This window comes from Columba livia, chromosome 9, assembly GCF_036013475.1.
Source record: "Columba livia isolate bColLiv1 breed racing homer chromosome 9, bColLiv1.pat.W.v2, whole genome shotgun sequence".
Taxonomy (NCBI): domain Eukaryota; kingdom Metazoa; phylum Chordata; class Aves; order Columbiformes; family Columbidae; genus Columba; species Columba livia.
Window position 1 is genome coordinate 11,105,229 of NC_088610.1, and position 17,046 is coordinate 11,122,274.

General features: G+C 38.6%; 1 long non-coding RNA gene across 2 annotated transcripts in view; it reads left to right on the top strand.

Annotated features, from left to right (window-relative positions):
- The window catches only part of LOC135580241 (uncharacterized), a 100,051-nt gene that overhangs the window by 79,041 nt on the left and 3,964 nt on the right, over window positions 1-17,046 (top strand). For both annotated transcript variants that reach the window (XR_010474660.1, XR_010474659.1), the window contains 2 exons: window positions 11,383-11,500; window positions 14,780-14,876. This is a non-coding gene — a long non-coding RNA (uncharacterized LOC135580241). The remainder of the gene's footprint in view (window positions 1-11,382; window positions 11,501-14,779; window positions 14,877-17,046) is intronic.

Here is a 17,046-nt window from a genome sequence, read left to right on the forward strand (position 1 = left end):
TTTAAAAATCTTTGTGGAGAAACCATATGTTTGCCCAGTAGAAGGCAAACCAAGACATGAGACAGTATTCTTTCACTGCAAAAATGAAGGCAGTAATCTCTGTCTATGACAAAGCAGGAGTGCTAGAGAAAGTAGCTTCAGTTTGTTCGCTTTGTTGATAGCTCTCGTGCTAGTTTTCATCAAGAACTTAGCTGGCAAGACGAAATAGCGCCAAAGACCGCTGGACTAAAAATGCTATTTTACTAACTTCCTTTGTCCATCTTGCTGAAGCATTTTGAAACTATCTTTAACCATATAGCAGACATAAATTTTGTGCACAGAATCATTAGTAAAATTAGACATTTAGCCTTTCGTCAAAGCAACATTACATTTATTGCAATATTGTGATGACTGCCATGGCTACAACTCAACCTGGTAGCTTAACTGTGACTTTTTGGCCATGGAAACTGAAAGGTTACTGGACTTCAAGGACAATCTCATGGAAGTAAATCTACTGGGTCTGACCCAAGATGTCTGTGAACCACAAATGACTGGAGGATGGGGGAGCACATAGGTGACCTGATTCTTCAAAGTCTGCCCTGTTCGTAGACTCTTTCCTGGTATCTTGTTTCGCCCATTGCTGGAGACAGGTTATCACCTGGAACTTTGGTCAGGTCCTGTACAACACTCTTATGTTTCTAAACAATTTTGGCAAACAAAAATTTCAGCTTTAAAAATATTGTCTTTCTTTTTCTAATCAAGATACAAATGAATTTTCTGGCTTCCAGGCAAGCTTATATGTATGAGATCTCTACAGTCCTAGAACTCAGTTATTACAGGATACATTTCTGATTTTGTTAGCTAAGCCATTAGGAAACCTCACTTATAAATCTCTCTGGTGGTGTTCCTGCAAAGCTTAAAAAACCCTTTTTAACCAGGCAGTACTGCAGGAGACTCTCCCACACCCAGCAGCTTGGATCATGGTCTTTGAGGAATCATAGATTATGAGCATGAGAAGGGCTATATAATTTAATATCATCCAGCAGCAAGTAAAGTTAAAAATTATAATTGCCATCTTAAGAAAAGTGAAGTATTTTTCTCCACCAAAAAATATTAGTGTCAAATATCTGCTTACAGGGGGAAAAAAAAAAAAAAAGCCATCTAAATTTATTCTAGAATGTCATTGTACAATTTACCCTGCCAGGGGCTCAGGCTATTTATGTTTTTGACTGCATCATCTTCACTAAACTTAAAAACCCATAAATTTCCATGGTAACCACTGCATCACACAACAAAGACATGTATACGCCACTTAGATCTTTAAAAAGGCAGAGTCTGGAATGAAATTATAGCCTGCATTTTTTTTACAAAATAGTATTCTTCTTAGTAAATGCTTGTTTTGTTGTGTTTTTTTTTCAGTAAATTCTAATTTTACATTAAAAAACAGCATATAAAATAGTGCATCTAAGATAGCATGGTTCTGTCATAAAACCATTAACTTTATGAGAGTCATTCGTACAGATGAGGTCACTGGGCTGTAAGAGAAGAGAGGGGATGGATGTGAGTTAGTGGTATTCTTTACTTCTGTTTGTTATCTCTCCTAGACATTATTTTTCTGTTTTTCAGTTTTTATCACACTATAATTATAAGGTCACGTTAAGGTCACAGTGGTCATATATGTATGTATAGTTACAATATATATATGGTTGCATATTCAAAATTATTTTCGCCTGTACTCTCTTGTGGAAAAAAATAGAGGCCACTCCACTTGTCGACAACTTTTTAATGAAGTTCCATATATTTATATGAGAGCATAGAGCCCTTTAGTAATGCTTCTCATTTTTCATCTCTCCAATCACATGCAGCATCCCAGACCCCAAACCTGCACTGTGATCCACACAGGCAGGCTGGCTTGCAGAGAACTGACACAGGAAAGCTTGGAGGCAGAGCCCTTGTTGGCTTGCCTGGTTGCTGCTTTGGGCTCTGGTTCCTACTAGGGCTGTTAAACAGCATCAGAATGTCAGAGCTGAATATTCATGTCTGCTCATACAGCAGCATCAAACAGCTGGAGGTCTATGCCGAGTGGCGTCAGTGGGTTATAAAATTATTTTTGTGGTTCAAAATGGATCTAAGGCAAAAAGCAAGTATCGTATCTGCAGTCTGGGGAGAAGTCTGGCATTTTGATTTTTTTTCATGGATTCCAGTGACGTGCTTCTGGACTGAGAAGCTATGGACTGTGCCTCTGGGTTTAGCATGTGGCTACGGACGTTCTGGCAAAGTTTTAGGCAGAGGCTGCTTGTTGGTGTAGCCCTGTTCATGTTGGAATCACTTTCCCACCGGAATAAGCAGAGTCTGAGACTGCCTCCCTCCCTCTGCACTCTGTAAATCCTTCATTTTTTGGCAAGCAGAACTGTTTGCCAATATTTAGCCCTCAGCATTTTTTTTTTTGATGGAGTTATGAAACCTGAGAATACAAGCGTATAATGAAAATGCCAGCACCACATTAAAGATAGTAGCAGCAGTGGGCACTGCTGTAATGATGTTCTTGCTTCGGTTTTAATCCCTTCTCCAAATCAGCTCTGCTTCCTGCAGCACTGGAAGTCAGAGGTGTTCGCAGCACCTGATGCTCCGAGCACACCGAGTGTGTGGGTGTGCAGCGTGCAGGCTCCCAGCTGGGCTGCCTCAGCACACAGCCCAGGTTTGAGCTGTGCTACACCATGCCAAGAGGGAGAGGAGAGGCAAGGAACAAAAGAATTGGGTACAGTTATCATAGGATTAAATATTTGCTTTTTTTAATTGATCTTGTACCTAGGAAATTCCAAAAATTTTACTCGAGTTGATTCTTGTTTACACACATAAACAAGTAATGGTGTAACATATCCAAACACAGGGCTGAGATTTCATCACATTAGCCATTGATTCTGAATGTGCAGCAGATCACTGTGTCCATCAAGGCAATCCTCTACAATTAGTTATCCTTGATCAAAAATTATTATGATAGTTGCTAATGAATTACTTTTTGAAAGTCATTCTAGTGTTGTAGTGCTGGGGGCTGTGAAAGTAGAGGTGAAGTTTACTGGAATGAAACTGGAAGAAAATAGTGGAGTCAGAGGAAAGGAAATACCTGTGTATTAAGCTCGAAGACAAGTGGTAGTAAAAGTAAAATGAAGGAAGACTACAAATTGAGAGAGTGTTGACAAGTTGAGACATAGACAAAGACAAGCTCTAGGCTGAGGAAAGAGATGCAGTTACATTTCTTCAGCAAAACTTCCTAAAACTTTCAAAGTGCAGTGGGGATGGAAGGACCTGTTTGCACGATATGCTGTTGCTTAGAGCCTTGGCTACGGAATTTCCCCCAGCATTAGAAATGTATTTTAAATTTCTGTTTACATTACTATGGCAACCATGTAGACTGGCCGTTTTTTTGCTGTACTCACAAAATAAAAGAGCATAGAATTCCAGAATATTTTTCTGCATCCTGAGTAGCCCTGTAACCCGTCTTTGAATTAGTTACAATTAAGAGTTTGTCTCATTGGCCCTTGCCACTTGTCTATTATGCTTTTGTTTCTTTTCACCTGAAATATGTCCTTCGGGGGCAGGATCTCATTAGTCGCTGTCTTTCCCAGTTGTGTAACTCTAGTGATTTTCACAGATTACCTGTAACATGTAAGCAACATGTTGATGAATGAGCCCTTGAAATTCCATGTTTAATCTCTGTGGTAAAATTTCTGTTAATATTGCAGTTTCTTCACTTTAGATAATTGCACCTTTCTCGATTGTCAGATATTCAGTGAAATAAGTGGGAAGGCAAGAATGACTGTAACTGAATCATTTGTGAAATGACATCCTCTTTCTCCTCCTCCTCCTCCTCAATTACACCATTTTTATGACACAACACAGAGAAAAGGATGCTCTCCTATCCAGGAGAGACAAGCAAGTTGATTGGCATAGGATTGACATTCACAGCTTCAGTATCTGAATGCTGAACATGTTTGCTAAAGCAAACCCCAGTCCCTATGTGGGATGGTCTTGCACATATCTTCCAAATAAATAAGGAAATTCTGAATGTATCGTTTGAGCATGTTAACAAGCAGTGGGTTTGGAACCAGCCAGCCTGTTTTCTTCTCCTCCGGACCATGTTTCCTGTGGTCAGAACATGCCCAAAGTAGCTAACTAGTGAAGGTGAAATGATTCTTTGTTGATACTGTAACTTAAGAACAGTGTTACATCTTCATACTTTTAGAAGATGGGCCCCTTTCTATAAAGTACATGTTTATATTCACACAGCTACTGAATCTTTTATGTGCAATTTCTGTGAAAATGATGTCTCCCTGATTGGTAGTCTGTCAGTTCCTATTGTATACAAATGAAAAAGGGCAGTGCAACAAGTAAAAGCACTCTGGATTTTTGAAATCTAATCTTTTTAAGGAAAAGAATTTGAGATGTGAGTAGTAATACATTGTCGTGCAGCAGTGCATAAGCAGTACTTTTTTTTGTTCTTGTCCTGATTAGTTGCTTCAGTGGTAAGTGAGGTAACAGTTTAAAGAACGAACTCATTATATGGAATGACTTTATCTGCTGTGATACTTAAACTCATCTTGCAACACTCTGAAGCTCAATGCATAAAATATTAGCCTGGTAAGTAATTCTCCTGCTGGATAGAGCCTTTTTCTTTCAGAAGTTAACCTAAGGATATGAGAAATCCATCCTTGCATATAGTGTCTGATCCAGTGCCAGTGCCTAAGGATGTCCTTGGAAAGACTCCCATCTTCACATACTGGATCAGAGTCCATGGTGCAGTAGCTGAAGTGCTGAGGCTTGGATTGGCAGCAATAAAATATGGCATTACTGTTTGAAAGTAGGAAAATGACTATAAGAACATAGGTTGACAGCAAAATACTGACAAGAAAAAGCAAGAGCTGTGCGAATGGACAAAAGGGGAATTTATAGAGAAAAAAACTTGGGAATCATGATGACAAAAATAATAGGTGTTTTTTCAGTTTGTTCACATTTGTTGCAACATATGTGCAAGGGAAAAACAAAGCATTTTTCTCCACTCAGATGGGTAAATATTATACGTGTTTCAAAAATGTGAGGGATAGGACACAGGAGCTCACCACACATTGAAGTCAAGGGTGATTATTGCGGAATAGTGGAGGTACAAATGTCGAGATGTCCTGCACTAGCTCCCCAAGGCTGGCATAATGAGGTGGCTGCAAGATCAGATATCTTTTGCCCAGAATTACTGAATATGGTAGGAACTAGCAAGTCTGAACATCATCTTGAAGACACACTCAGCAAGGGAGCAGATGTTCCCTGTAGGGAGCTGTAGTAGGTTTTAAGGTTTTTGTCCTCATATTTACAAGCCCGAAAACAACAGACTTAATCTCTAACTTCCACCAGTAGAACATTAAGCAAACTTGGAGCAGAGTTTTAGGTGATAAGGCTAAGATCATTTGTACCATTTTGTTAACCTATTAGGTAAAAAGGCTTTTTTGCTTGTGTATTTGCACAGTGTCTGGTATAATTAGCTTTTGATCCATGTATCCTTGTATCTAACTGTAATGAAACTGAATGCAGGTTATTAAAGCTGAAACAAGAATTCGTGAGGCCCTGGTGCTCAGTCATGTGTTTGGAAGAATAAAGCATGCATAAGCAAATTAACCTAACAAGTAATGTCGCAAGAACTGTGATATTTTGCATTACATTGTAGTGATCCTAGAAGCCAACAAAGGGACTGGTTTCTCTCTGAGTGCTATAGTCAATTTGATGAAAGTGCACAGACCTGGACATATATTAAACAGAGCCATGTTTATTTGTGCTGCATAAGAATTACAGGGGGAAGCAAAATCAATGTTTTCCAAATGGAACAGAAAGAAGCCGTGAGGAAAAGAAATGGTATTTTCAAGCTTCTTTGAAAGGTAACACAAACAATGCACAGAGTAAAAAAATTCTTTGAAGAAAAAGCACTTGCCCATGTCTTCTTCACTCTATATTTACTTTGCTTTGGATGGTTAAGGCATTGTAGGTCCTTGGTGTGATTTTAAAAGAGGGGTGCATGTGTGAGTAAGTAGGCTTTGAAACTGATGTGTTGAAATGCAAGCTGCACAATGCATCTGCACGTCTTGACAGCAGCAGAAGACACTCAGATTTTAGAGGGGCACTGAGATGACAATGGGAGTGCATGATGCAGTGTGTAATGAAACAGAGATCAATGTTAAAATGAATGTAACACCACTGAGGAGTACATACAGATCAATACTCTTGTAAGCCATGGAGTATAATCCTGCTATATAGGTCTTGTTAGATAGCACAGTCAATTCTATGAAGACACATTTTTCTGCATTTCTCAAATGTACCTCTGACTTATCTGTCCTAAAAACTGTATTAAAATGCCCTTCTTTTGGGAAGTAAAGGCTAGAATCTTTGGCTTCCTACCCATGTATGCTAAGGAAAATATGTAGTGCTTAATAGTAAACTCCCAATTGTCAAAAATGTGGCATAGGAAGATAACATGGACAGCCAGCATTTCATCAATGTTTCATTAAGTCTTTGAAATACTGTTTTATCCCTTTTGCCCCTTACTGCCTCCTCCTTTAAAGAATATATTTTAAGCACAATTACTGAAAATGCAGTCTCAAGGGAAAGGGGAAGGTCAGTCTTGCAGCTCTCACTTACATTGTACAAAGAATTTGCTTACGGTTATTTTCCACCTCCTGATTTTTAGAGTTTAAGACTGTTAAAAAAAGATGAGAGAGTTTCTCTCCTTTCTTGATGCATGGATAACCTTGGGAGTAGAATGTAGTTACTGGTATAGACTGAGGTGAGATCTCTCTCTCTGTGATATTTATGTGTATGTATGTATCTATATATGTATATTCCCTAAAGATTTCATGCTATCTACATTTCTTCTCATGTCACTGCAAACTTCATGTCTCTGAGAATCTCCATGCTTTCAGTTTTATAGTTGGATGATTTGTAGGAATTGATGACAGTCAAGCTGTGGTTAATGACTCCAGCATGCCAAATCAAACTGTTTCCCTTGAGGAAACAGCCAACATAAAAGTAAGAGAATAGTTAAAGTTTATTTGGTTCTGGACAGGAAGTTTAGCACTGACAGCAACTTGAATCTGCTTTAAGTTGATCTCACTGCACTGGTTCCAACATGTGCAAACAACAGACAGGCATAATTCATCAATGCAGGTGTTCTCACTAGGCCCGAACCAGACAGTGTATGAAACTGCACAAGCAGCAATCAACTGCACCATTTGTTACCATTGTCCTGCATGAGTTTGATGCTCAGTGTCATTGCACCTTCATTTTTTTTGTGTCTTAATTTTGCCAGCCCATGATAGCACTGCCCAGAGTGTATATGAATGGCTGGTTGATATTGCAAAACAATTTTTCTTAGGAGCTGATTGAGAAGTGAATATGGCTATATGTTCATTGCAAAAAAATGGCATCTAGAGTTGTGCCTTGGAAGACCACATGCACTGTAGCTACTCAAACCAGTGCTTGTGACTTGTTCCTTAATTCATCTTGCATTTTGCCATCTGAAATGGTAATTAATTCCAGTTATTATCTGCCCATTGACACGTGTAATCTTGCTGTACTTGCTACAGGTCAAAGACAGAGGGGTGTTCCAGATCTGCCAAATGTTTGAGAGCAACCTTGGCTGCCAAAACATTCATATAGAATTCAATTTACACTGCACTCCAGCTTTCATCTTTCTATCATGCAAGGGCATGGGAGGCAACAGAAGCACATTCTGTCAGGCATCTCAAGGAAACCCAGTACCTTATCACGGACAGAGCAGTGGGAATTGCATTCTCTATCTTTACTCTAGCATGTTTTAAGCCCAGGTTCCCCTGAGGGGCATGTATTCTTCTCAAACTCTTAGAATGAGCAGGTCCTTGATTTCAGTTGCAGACCTGACTGCCACTCTCTGAAGAACAGGAAATATATCTCAGCTTTTAGTTTTCATCTGTCTTCTCTATTTCCATAGTACAGACACTTCTGTTTTATCTTGTAGTTTCTGAAGAAAGCTGGTTTTACCCATATCTTCAGTGAAATTACATTGGTTTGAATTTCTTTTTCACAGGAAGTGTTAATATATTTTTTAAAGAGTAGAGAACAGCTAAACCAAACAAAAATAGATTAATAAATACATAATTACAGTGTTGTTTCGGGGAAAACTTTCTAGGCATAATCTAGTAACAGTGACTGGATATACCATTAGCATTGTGTTGATTCTAGATCCCTTGGGATAGTCTAATAATTAAGCTTGTGTTTTTCAATCCCTTTTGGCCTTAATAGCCATTACGGTCATTACGTGTAACCTGCCATAGACTCTAATTTCTAAATGCCTTTGTGAGTCCAAGACCAAGTCTGTGTCCCCTTGAGAGGCTACTAGGTTGATGAAAAAAAAAGTATTAATCCCTCAAGATGCTGTTCTCTGTCCCATTCTAGAGCTCTTCTTTACTTCCAGCTATCTATAATACAACCAGCAACTTTCACAGCTGTTTCAGAGCTTGTTAGTCTTTACTCTTTATGACACCATGGCAACTCTAAAAAGCCATTCCACTTGCATCTGTCATCCTCTTTTTCAGCATTTGTGGTTGACCCCATACAGTGCAGTCTTGGCTGTGTGACTGGTGAGCTGAAAGAAACAAACCGAATTGTCACCATCACGAAGGTTGCACTTAAGTACTCTTCATGATGCAGCTCTGGCTCGAGAAAGTTCAATGCTAGCAGAAAACCTTCAGCCAGAGTTTATTCCAGAATGATAAAAACGTTTATTCTGTTTCCCCGGGAAAAAGCAAAAACTTGTTAAAGGGGTTGTTCCCTGTCATATTGAGTGGCAATGTCAACAGCACGCATGCAGCTGCAAGGGAAGGAACTTGCTTTCTCAGTTGCAGAGAGAAACATTGCAGAAGCAATACACAAACAAAGCAAGGCACAGGCTTTCGACTAATCTGTCACTCCTTGCTGAACTTGTCTGAAATTTATTGCCAGTTAGATAGCATTTCTCTCTGTTTACTGATTTGATTGAAAGGATGATTTATCAAGGCTCAACATCACATTGAATGCTGCACTCTGATCCAAAGGGTAATGAGATGTAGACCGATCTCATTCCCATTCCCCACGTGATGGTGAGATTGCAGGGCAAGGTGAGGATTTGCAGGTTATGATGTGACACAGGGACAGTTCTTCTGGGGAGGGGGTTGTTCATGCTGGCTTCAGGACGAGTCCACTCCTTCCTCTCCAAGCAGGAGAGGACATACATTGTTTATCAGGAGGTTTCAGGTAGCTGCACAAAGACAAAAAGGGAGATGAGAGAGAGGGAGTGGAATGGGAAATGACACTTGGAAGGACAACAAAAATGGGAAGAAAATAAAAGGATTAAAAATAGCAGAAAGTGAAATGAAAGCTCCTTATTGTCACTGCTGTCATGCCCACTGTTGCTTCATAACTCTGTTTGACATTGTGTTGGCTGACTACCATAGCACAGTCCCATCACAATACAGCGGAAACTGATGACTTCTGTCTAAGCATATATTTGTTTTGGTTATGGTGAGTTTTTCTTAAGCGGCACTAGTATTTGTTTCAATCACAACAATACCCAACGTCTCACCTTAATTTACAGAGTCATAACTAGCAGTATTTCTTTTCAGCATAAAGAATGCATTGGAGCAAATGCCACTATTTATCAACTGTAATGCAGTTCTTTATAAAGGTCTTATGTGAGCAAAGAATAAAAATGCAATGATAGTCTCACAGTAAATACTCTAAATCCTTTATTGCCTATTTATGGTGTAATCTCTCTACAGTTGTACAATATACGACTGTTTAGAAAAAGCTCCACAATACAGTTATATGGTTTATTTACCAGGAGATGGCAATGGTGATCTACAGCAGTATTAACTTACATACAGGACTCATATAATCTTTCCACGACACCGGAAACTTCAGTGTGAATGAAACCAAAGTATTCCAATACTGGTTTTGTCTTCTTTATTACTAACTTGTTTCAGTTCCTGCTGTTCATTGTAAAGAAAGTTTTTTTTTTTTTCTCTCATTCTTGATTGAAATTGCTTTCACTACATTTTTTAAAGATGTCTAAATACAATCATACTTGTATCCTGGAAAACAGGATATTATTTAAAAACAGAGCAGCCAATACCATTGAATTAGATATGCCACGTGTCAGAAAAATCAAATGATTGATGAAGGTAAAAGCTTAAAAAATGCATTTAGTTTTACAGTATCAAAATTGAACTTGAGTAGTTAATGAAAAATAAATTATAGGTTATGCTATAAAAATTCATGTTATAATTTTCTATTAAGCTGTTTGAAATATGGTCTTAATCTATGTAAATGCCAACCATTTTACAGAACTTGAAATTAACTGTGGTCTGCACTGTTGTCTGAGTTGTCATGTTACCTTCAATTATAGTGGGGCATTCATCATTCTGACATGAATTAGTGCAGCATTGATGTTCCACTGCCATAAGCAATAGCAGTTAGAGTCTAGATGCTTACAGGATTGGTCTACCTACCCTTTTATGTCTCAACCTGACTGCCCATTTGTTACATTTCTCCCCAGAAAGCTTGTACAAGTTCACAAATTGGTTTGTGCATGTTTACTAGATATTTGGCAGTTTTCAACCAGAAGAAATATCTGCTGAGCCTTACTTGCGTTACAGCAGTAGGGCAGTGTATGTGGTCACCCACCTCTCCCCAGCCACATCCCTGTATGGATGAGCTGGGATCACTGCTGGCCACTGACTTGCTCTGGGCTCTGTGTAGAATGGTTACCATCTTCATCAGGGAACTACTCCCACAGCTGGTATTTCCTTTGGTATTCCGAGATAGATGGTGCACATCTTAGAAGTGCACTACATGGCTCTCTCTTAGGAGGGTTGTCCACCCTCAAGTTAAGTAACTGCTTTAACTGCATCTGCCCTTTACAACATGAAATGCCATCATTATTGCCTTTCCACTGTTGTTATCTTAGTGTTCCCAAAAAAAGCAGCCAGGACAGTAGAAGTGTGAGAGTTGTGAGGCGAGCATGGAATAGGTAAGGAGAGCTTACCTGTAGAAGATGATAGGAGGGAAAAAACATTGTTCTACCTATGTAAAGGCCTCAATTTTCTACTGTTTCAATTGCATTTAGTTTTCTAAAGCCTTTCTTCACCAGAGTGTCTACCTTTCTACTGCTACAATGTCTTTCCTTCTTCTGTTGGGCATTAAGTGGTACTCACTTGAACCTCACCTGTACAAGGAAGAAACAGCAAATTTAGAGCATAGGTTAAGAAATTAATGCTATTCTCTTCACGCCTTTATATCAGACAACTTCTGTGTTGGAGTCTGCCTGCTCAGCACTCACTATATACTTTCTAGGGCAACAACTGTCTCCACAGGAACAAGAGATACCTATGGAAACAACTGCAATCACACATCTCACATCTGCAACATCTTCTTTCCACTCACAGATTCCCACAGGGTACAGCAGAAAGAGGTAAGAAAGACCTTTGTCAGTCTTTTTTTGTTTACCAATAAGGAAATCAATCCATGGAGTAAAACAAGCTGATCAAGTAGAAGCAGCAGAAAAAATAGGGAGTAGAGTTTAGAGTTTGTTGGATGCTTGTGCCTCACTGTATCAGCCAAACTACATTTCTCTTTCCCTTTCAGATTTTTTTTTACCTCTTTACATTTCTCTAGAAAACAGCACAAAATTAATACATTCAGCACCGCCATCTTCCCTGGGCACTGGAGTGGCCACAAGGTTCCCCTTATGGTGAAGGTTTTCCAGCAGCTTAAACATCTAACAGGGCTGTGAATCACTCTGGTGGCGTTCATGTCTCTTCAAAGGACAATTTTTCAGAAAGGGCAAAATGATGTTCAGGCTGACAGTCGCTCACGCAACATCTTGTCTTCTCTGCTGGATATCTTGCTGTGAATACCATGTTCATGTCAGCTGTGTGGAGGGAGGAATTACGAGTTCCCCTTTTCCTATCACTTATTTAGCACCTGCTCCCATCTCCCTTGTCTTGCTGACTTAGATCGTGCTTACGCTCCAGTACGGAGTAGAGATATGAGTGTTAGCTTGAAATGAATTAGCTCAACTGTCTATTTACTTTGCTAAAATCTGTCCTGCAAACATGCCAGACTGCAGGCTCTTGAGAGTGGGACTATTTACAGCCTTGTTTTTACATTGTTTAGTACAACAGGGCCAAAATTGAGAGACTCTGGATGCCACTGTAGTGCAGATAATTTTCACAGTGACCCAGAGGGAGAAGCAAGGCCAGACTCAGAGGTTAGCAGTTCATAATCGGTAAAGAGAAGTTTAAATTTCTGAATTACAAAGTTGTAAAAAAGATTCAAAGGGAAGTAAGGGCATCCTCAGCCCACTCTTTGATAGTACAATACATAAAAACCAGATTTTGTAGGAGTATAATAAAAGGTTGTATAGGAGTATGATAAAACCCAGACACAAGTCTGAAAAATTCATTAGTTTCTGCCATGACTAAAATAAGCACTGTCTATGAAAACTACTTTGCAATGGTAATGAAAAGTGAGTGGAAAAGCAAGTGTAAGCACCAGTGCTGTGACGTGAAATAATTTCTGTATATTCGGATCCATCATTGTGAACAATGTTGTTGATTATAAATGACATCAAATTCCCAGTCCCCCAAACATGTATTTTATTTTGCAGTTTTTCTAGTAATTATGAAATCAACAGAATACTATCAAATTTTACCATAATTAAGCTAAATATACACTTAAATGATATAACATGCTTGGTAATTGTAATATTTATATAATAGTAGCTTCCTTACCAGAAACAATTGGCAATGTTTCTTAAGAATTTTTCAGGGGTGGTACCTAGTGATAAGGATGATGCTCAGCTCTCTAATATTTTATAATTTTAAAAGTACGTGGATGTAATTTAGAATTGAGATTTGCACTGCAGAGCTTCATTTCTTGTAAGTTGATAGGAGGTGTCTCCTACATTAGAATGGATTTTTATGACCCCGTCAGTGTATGTAGGTTTGATGGAAGAGATGATGACACAGACTTACGGCAGTGTGAGCAATTCTCCAAAAACAGGTCTATATCTAGTCACTCATGAGATACTGTTCACTTGTAAAGCTATTACCATGTTACTCTGCTGAAGACCTTTGGGCTCAAGGAAATCAAAGTGCTTGTCGTAGACCCTCAGGGAGAGAACAACCACATGGTATTTTGCTTCAAGCAATTGCCACTTGCCCAGAGCAGAAGGTCGAGCTGAAATGTCATGTCTGTGATGGGCCTGGGAAGCAGGAGTTCCAGTACTTTTCTCAAATGTTGTCAGGTGCAAACATAGCTCAAGAGACAGCTCGGTATTCTCCACCAAACAGGGAATGTCTCTGCTTTGGCAGTTTTGTCTTCCTAAAGCCAGACAGCTGATCAGTCACTGCCGTTCTGGCCACCACAACTGAGCATAAACTCCAAATTTCTGTTTATAGCTCCTGAAATAAAAACCCTAACTCAGTTTGTAAGAAAAGGCAAGATAAGCTCATTTGTACTTGTACCATTAACTTAGCATCTATTTATACACATTTGTTCAGAAAAATAAACAGGTAGGAAACAGAAACCTCACTATTTAATATTAGGTAGCCAGTGACACAAGTGTAGACTCAAAACCGGCACATGGCAGCTAATGTAATGCTAAAATTGGTTCAGAAATAATTCATTGTCTAGAACGTCTGACATCAAGTGTTTGCATCCCTTTACTATCCAGTATTAAATTGGATAAACCTTTGCTGTACAATAAATGATTTATAGATGCATGAGTTTAAACAATGAACACATGAATTTGAGAATTAGATTGATTGGTTAAACTTTTCCACACTGCTCAGTTGGCTGTCAGGGGGAGCTCCCACCAATTTCATTAGGGCTTTTGAAAATCTCATAACTCACTGGTTATTTGTAGATAGAGCTAATGCGTCTTACCTGATTTTGGATATCCCATTTCATTTCTGTTTGACCTTGCTTACTCTGTATGACGCCATTTGACTTAGAGGTAGTTTTCTGCCTAATTGAATAAGAACTTTTTAATCATTTGATTCAATAATTATTTTTTCTTTTCTTTTCTTTTTTTTTTTTAGGTCAGCAAAAGGCAAAGATCAGACAAAGCAAAGACAGAGCACATCTGTTTAGAATGCTGTTTGGCTAACTTTATTTGGAAATTCTGATTAGTATTGCATAAACTAACTATTATGACCATATTTCAGATAGTGTTTCATTACTGAAATAGACAGAATTGACAAAAAATAAGTTTATGTAAATGAATGTAGTGTTTTTGAAATTTCTAGTTTTATGAATTTAATGAGCCAGATTTTTTTAATATTAAGTAATATGTAAGTTGGTATATTTTGGAACATGTGATAACACGTTTGAATCCCTTCTAGAATACAAAATTGTCACCAGAATTTTAAAAGGGTCTCACAGGCCCAAAAACATTGCAAAGTAAATTTTGAGGAAAAGTACACTAAAAGGAAAACAAGTGTTTAATCAAAGACTTTTAAACAACTATAAAGAAAAGCAAAAGCATTTCATTTTTCACTTTAATGCAGTCCAAAAGCACAACGTCCTTCTGTCTTTCTCCTAGTTTGTGGATATAGAGAGTATGTTTGCCTTCTGCCTTTCTCCTGCTAAAATCAGCCAGTGCAGTTTGATGGTGGGTGAAATCATCTGGGTATGTGGTATGGCAAATTTAGTCCCAATAAATCTTTTGTTTTCCTCTTTTCTTTAGAAGACAGCAAGTTCTCTGTTCTCAAGATTGTCATAATGGAACTGTCCATGGGATGACTATACATTAAAGAAACAATGAGAACTAACAGGGAGAAAAGGTAATTACAAGAAAAAGTTAATTGCTAGCCATATGGAGAGGTACATTTATTAAAGTGGATGTGTATTTTTCATTACCTACCTGAGATAAAGTTTTCTCAGCTTAACTGTGTGTCAGGGATTACTTTTATGTGTGCTGGAAGATTTCTGTTTTCATTGCACTTTCGGATTAGCCTGTTACCTTCCCTGGGTGGCTGGTTGTTAATGCTTTTCTGCATCAAGAGCTCATCTGCCATATGCATGTCTAAGCACCTCTCCCTTGATCAAGGGTAGATGAGCCCATTTTTTGCCAATTACTGGCATGCACAGTCAAAGCTGAGGCTCTGGTTTTGTGTCTTCACCATCACAAAACTTCAGTGTAAACACAGCCTAGGTTTGAAAACAGCTAGGGCAACACTGAGTTCGGCATACATTAACCTCCTTGTTTTTTCAGCTTGCTGAATGAAGTTTGCAGCTTGAACTGTGTGCTCTGTGTTTCTGAAAACAGACTGCTGTCATTGCCCAGTGTGACTGGCTTACACATTGTTTGGCTACATCCCCATTGCACCACAGACACGCATTTCTATAGAGACAATCTAAGAAACGGCATATTGAGAGTACAAATACCCAAAATTATTATCAAGAGCCTTATTGAAGACATAATGATGAATTTTGATGACTGTCTTTCATGGACCTATCTAAAACTAGTTTTGTGTTATACTTTCAAAAAATCCCACCCAGATCCACAGTACAATTCTCTTTCCTATCTACTTACCTCACTGCCCATTGTAATGAAACAAGAGCAGAAATCCAGGCCCTATTTCACACAGCTTACTAGACTTGGTAGATAATATTGTTCAAAAGAAATCATAACATATTGCATCTGTAGTAGGAACTATTTAAGAAGTTAGAACCTAAGACTTTAAAATCTTTTTCCATTGAATGTAATTAAGCATTAAGAAATTTTTCTAGTGCAACATAATTTTTATAGGATGTTATAAAGCCCTGATTTCTTTGCCAGGACATGTGCTAGACAAAAGGCTGCACTTTGTGTGGAGAACCCAACCACTGGAAGTTGGGACTATCCCAGACAAACTACGTGAGTTTGTCCTTGCTGTCACTCATAAGGGACTGTTTCTCTCATGAGCTAAATTGTCTTCACCCTTTTATCTGCTTACTTTACTACACAGCTTACTGTTTAATTAGCAAGTAGATGAAGTGAGCCTCATTCTTCACTGTCCTGACGGATATACAGCTACCAATATATCTGCAAACTTTAAAATTATATCACCAGGGTAAACAGAAATTTTTGTTATTGTACTGTTTTATGGGTGCAGAGGCAAGTAGCTGACAGTTTCTGGTTAATTTATTTTCATCTTTCTTGAGAACAGTAAGTTACCTGGAATGTGTTCGGAAATACTGAGCCACTCAGAGAGGGAGTTTCCGCATGTTACAGTCTGTATTAAAATGCTGAATTGGGCTACAAGAGCCTCCACAACATTTTCTGCTCTGTCTTTCTCAGACCACACCTTTTCCATCCAAGAAGCCACCATTTAGTCAGAGCAGAGACTAGGCCTGTCATATCAAAAAACAAGGTCTTTATTGCCCCACATGTACAGTTCCCATCTTCCTCACAAGAGTTTTTTAATAACAGCAAAACAAAATATTTGAGGAAAGAGCAATCTCAGTGGGAACAGTCCAGCTACTTCAATTTTACTGACAGCTTATACAAGTATGAATATCCATGTGAGGAGCAAGTCAGTTAAAAATCAACCCTTATGTGCTCTTAGTCAAGTGGGAAGAGTCAGGGGCAGGTCTTGAAAAATCGAAAGAACAAGAGGGGTCCAATACATTTGCATTAAGTGTGACTGTATAACTGGAAAATTAAAGGGAATTCCTAAAGGAAACATTTTTTGTCACAAAAGCACCGAGCTGCTGCAAACAAATCTGGCAAGGCTGAGGATCTGGCTCCCCACACTGAACATCAGAATGCCATGAATAATGTGCAGGGGCAGCGACGGGGCTGTCAGATACTGCTACTGTCGTTACCCTATTATCACAAATATCTGTGAGCTTTACTAGTTTACAGGAAATTTCAATGGATATTTTAATTCATAAGTGCAGAAAACATAACTATTTTACCATACAATCATTGAACCTAATCTCTGTTCAACAAGGTAATTATTTACACCA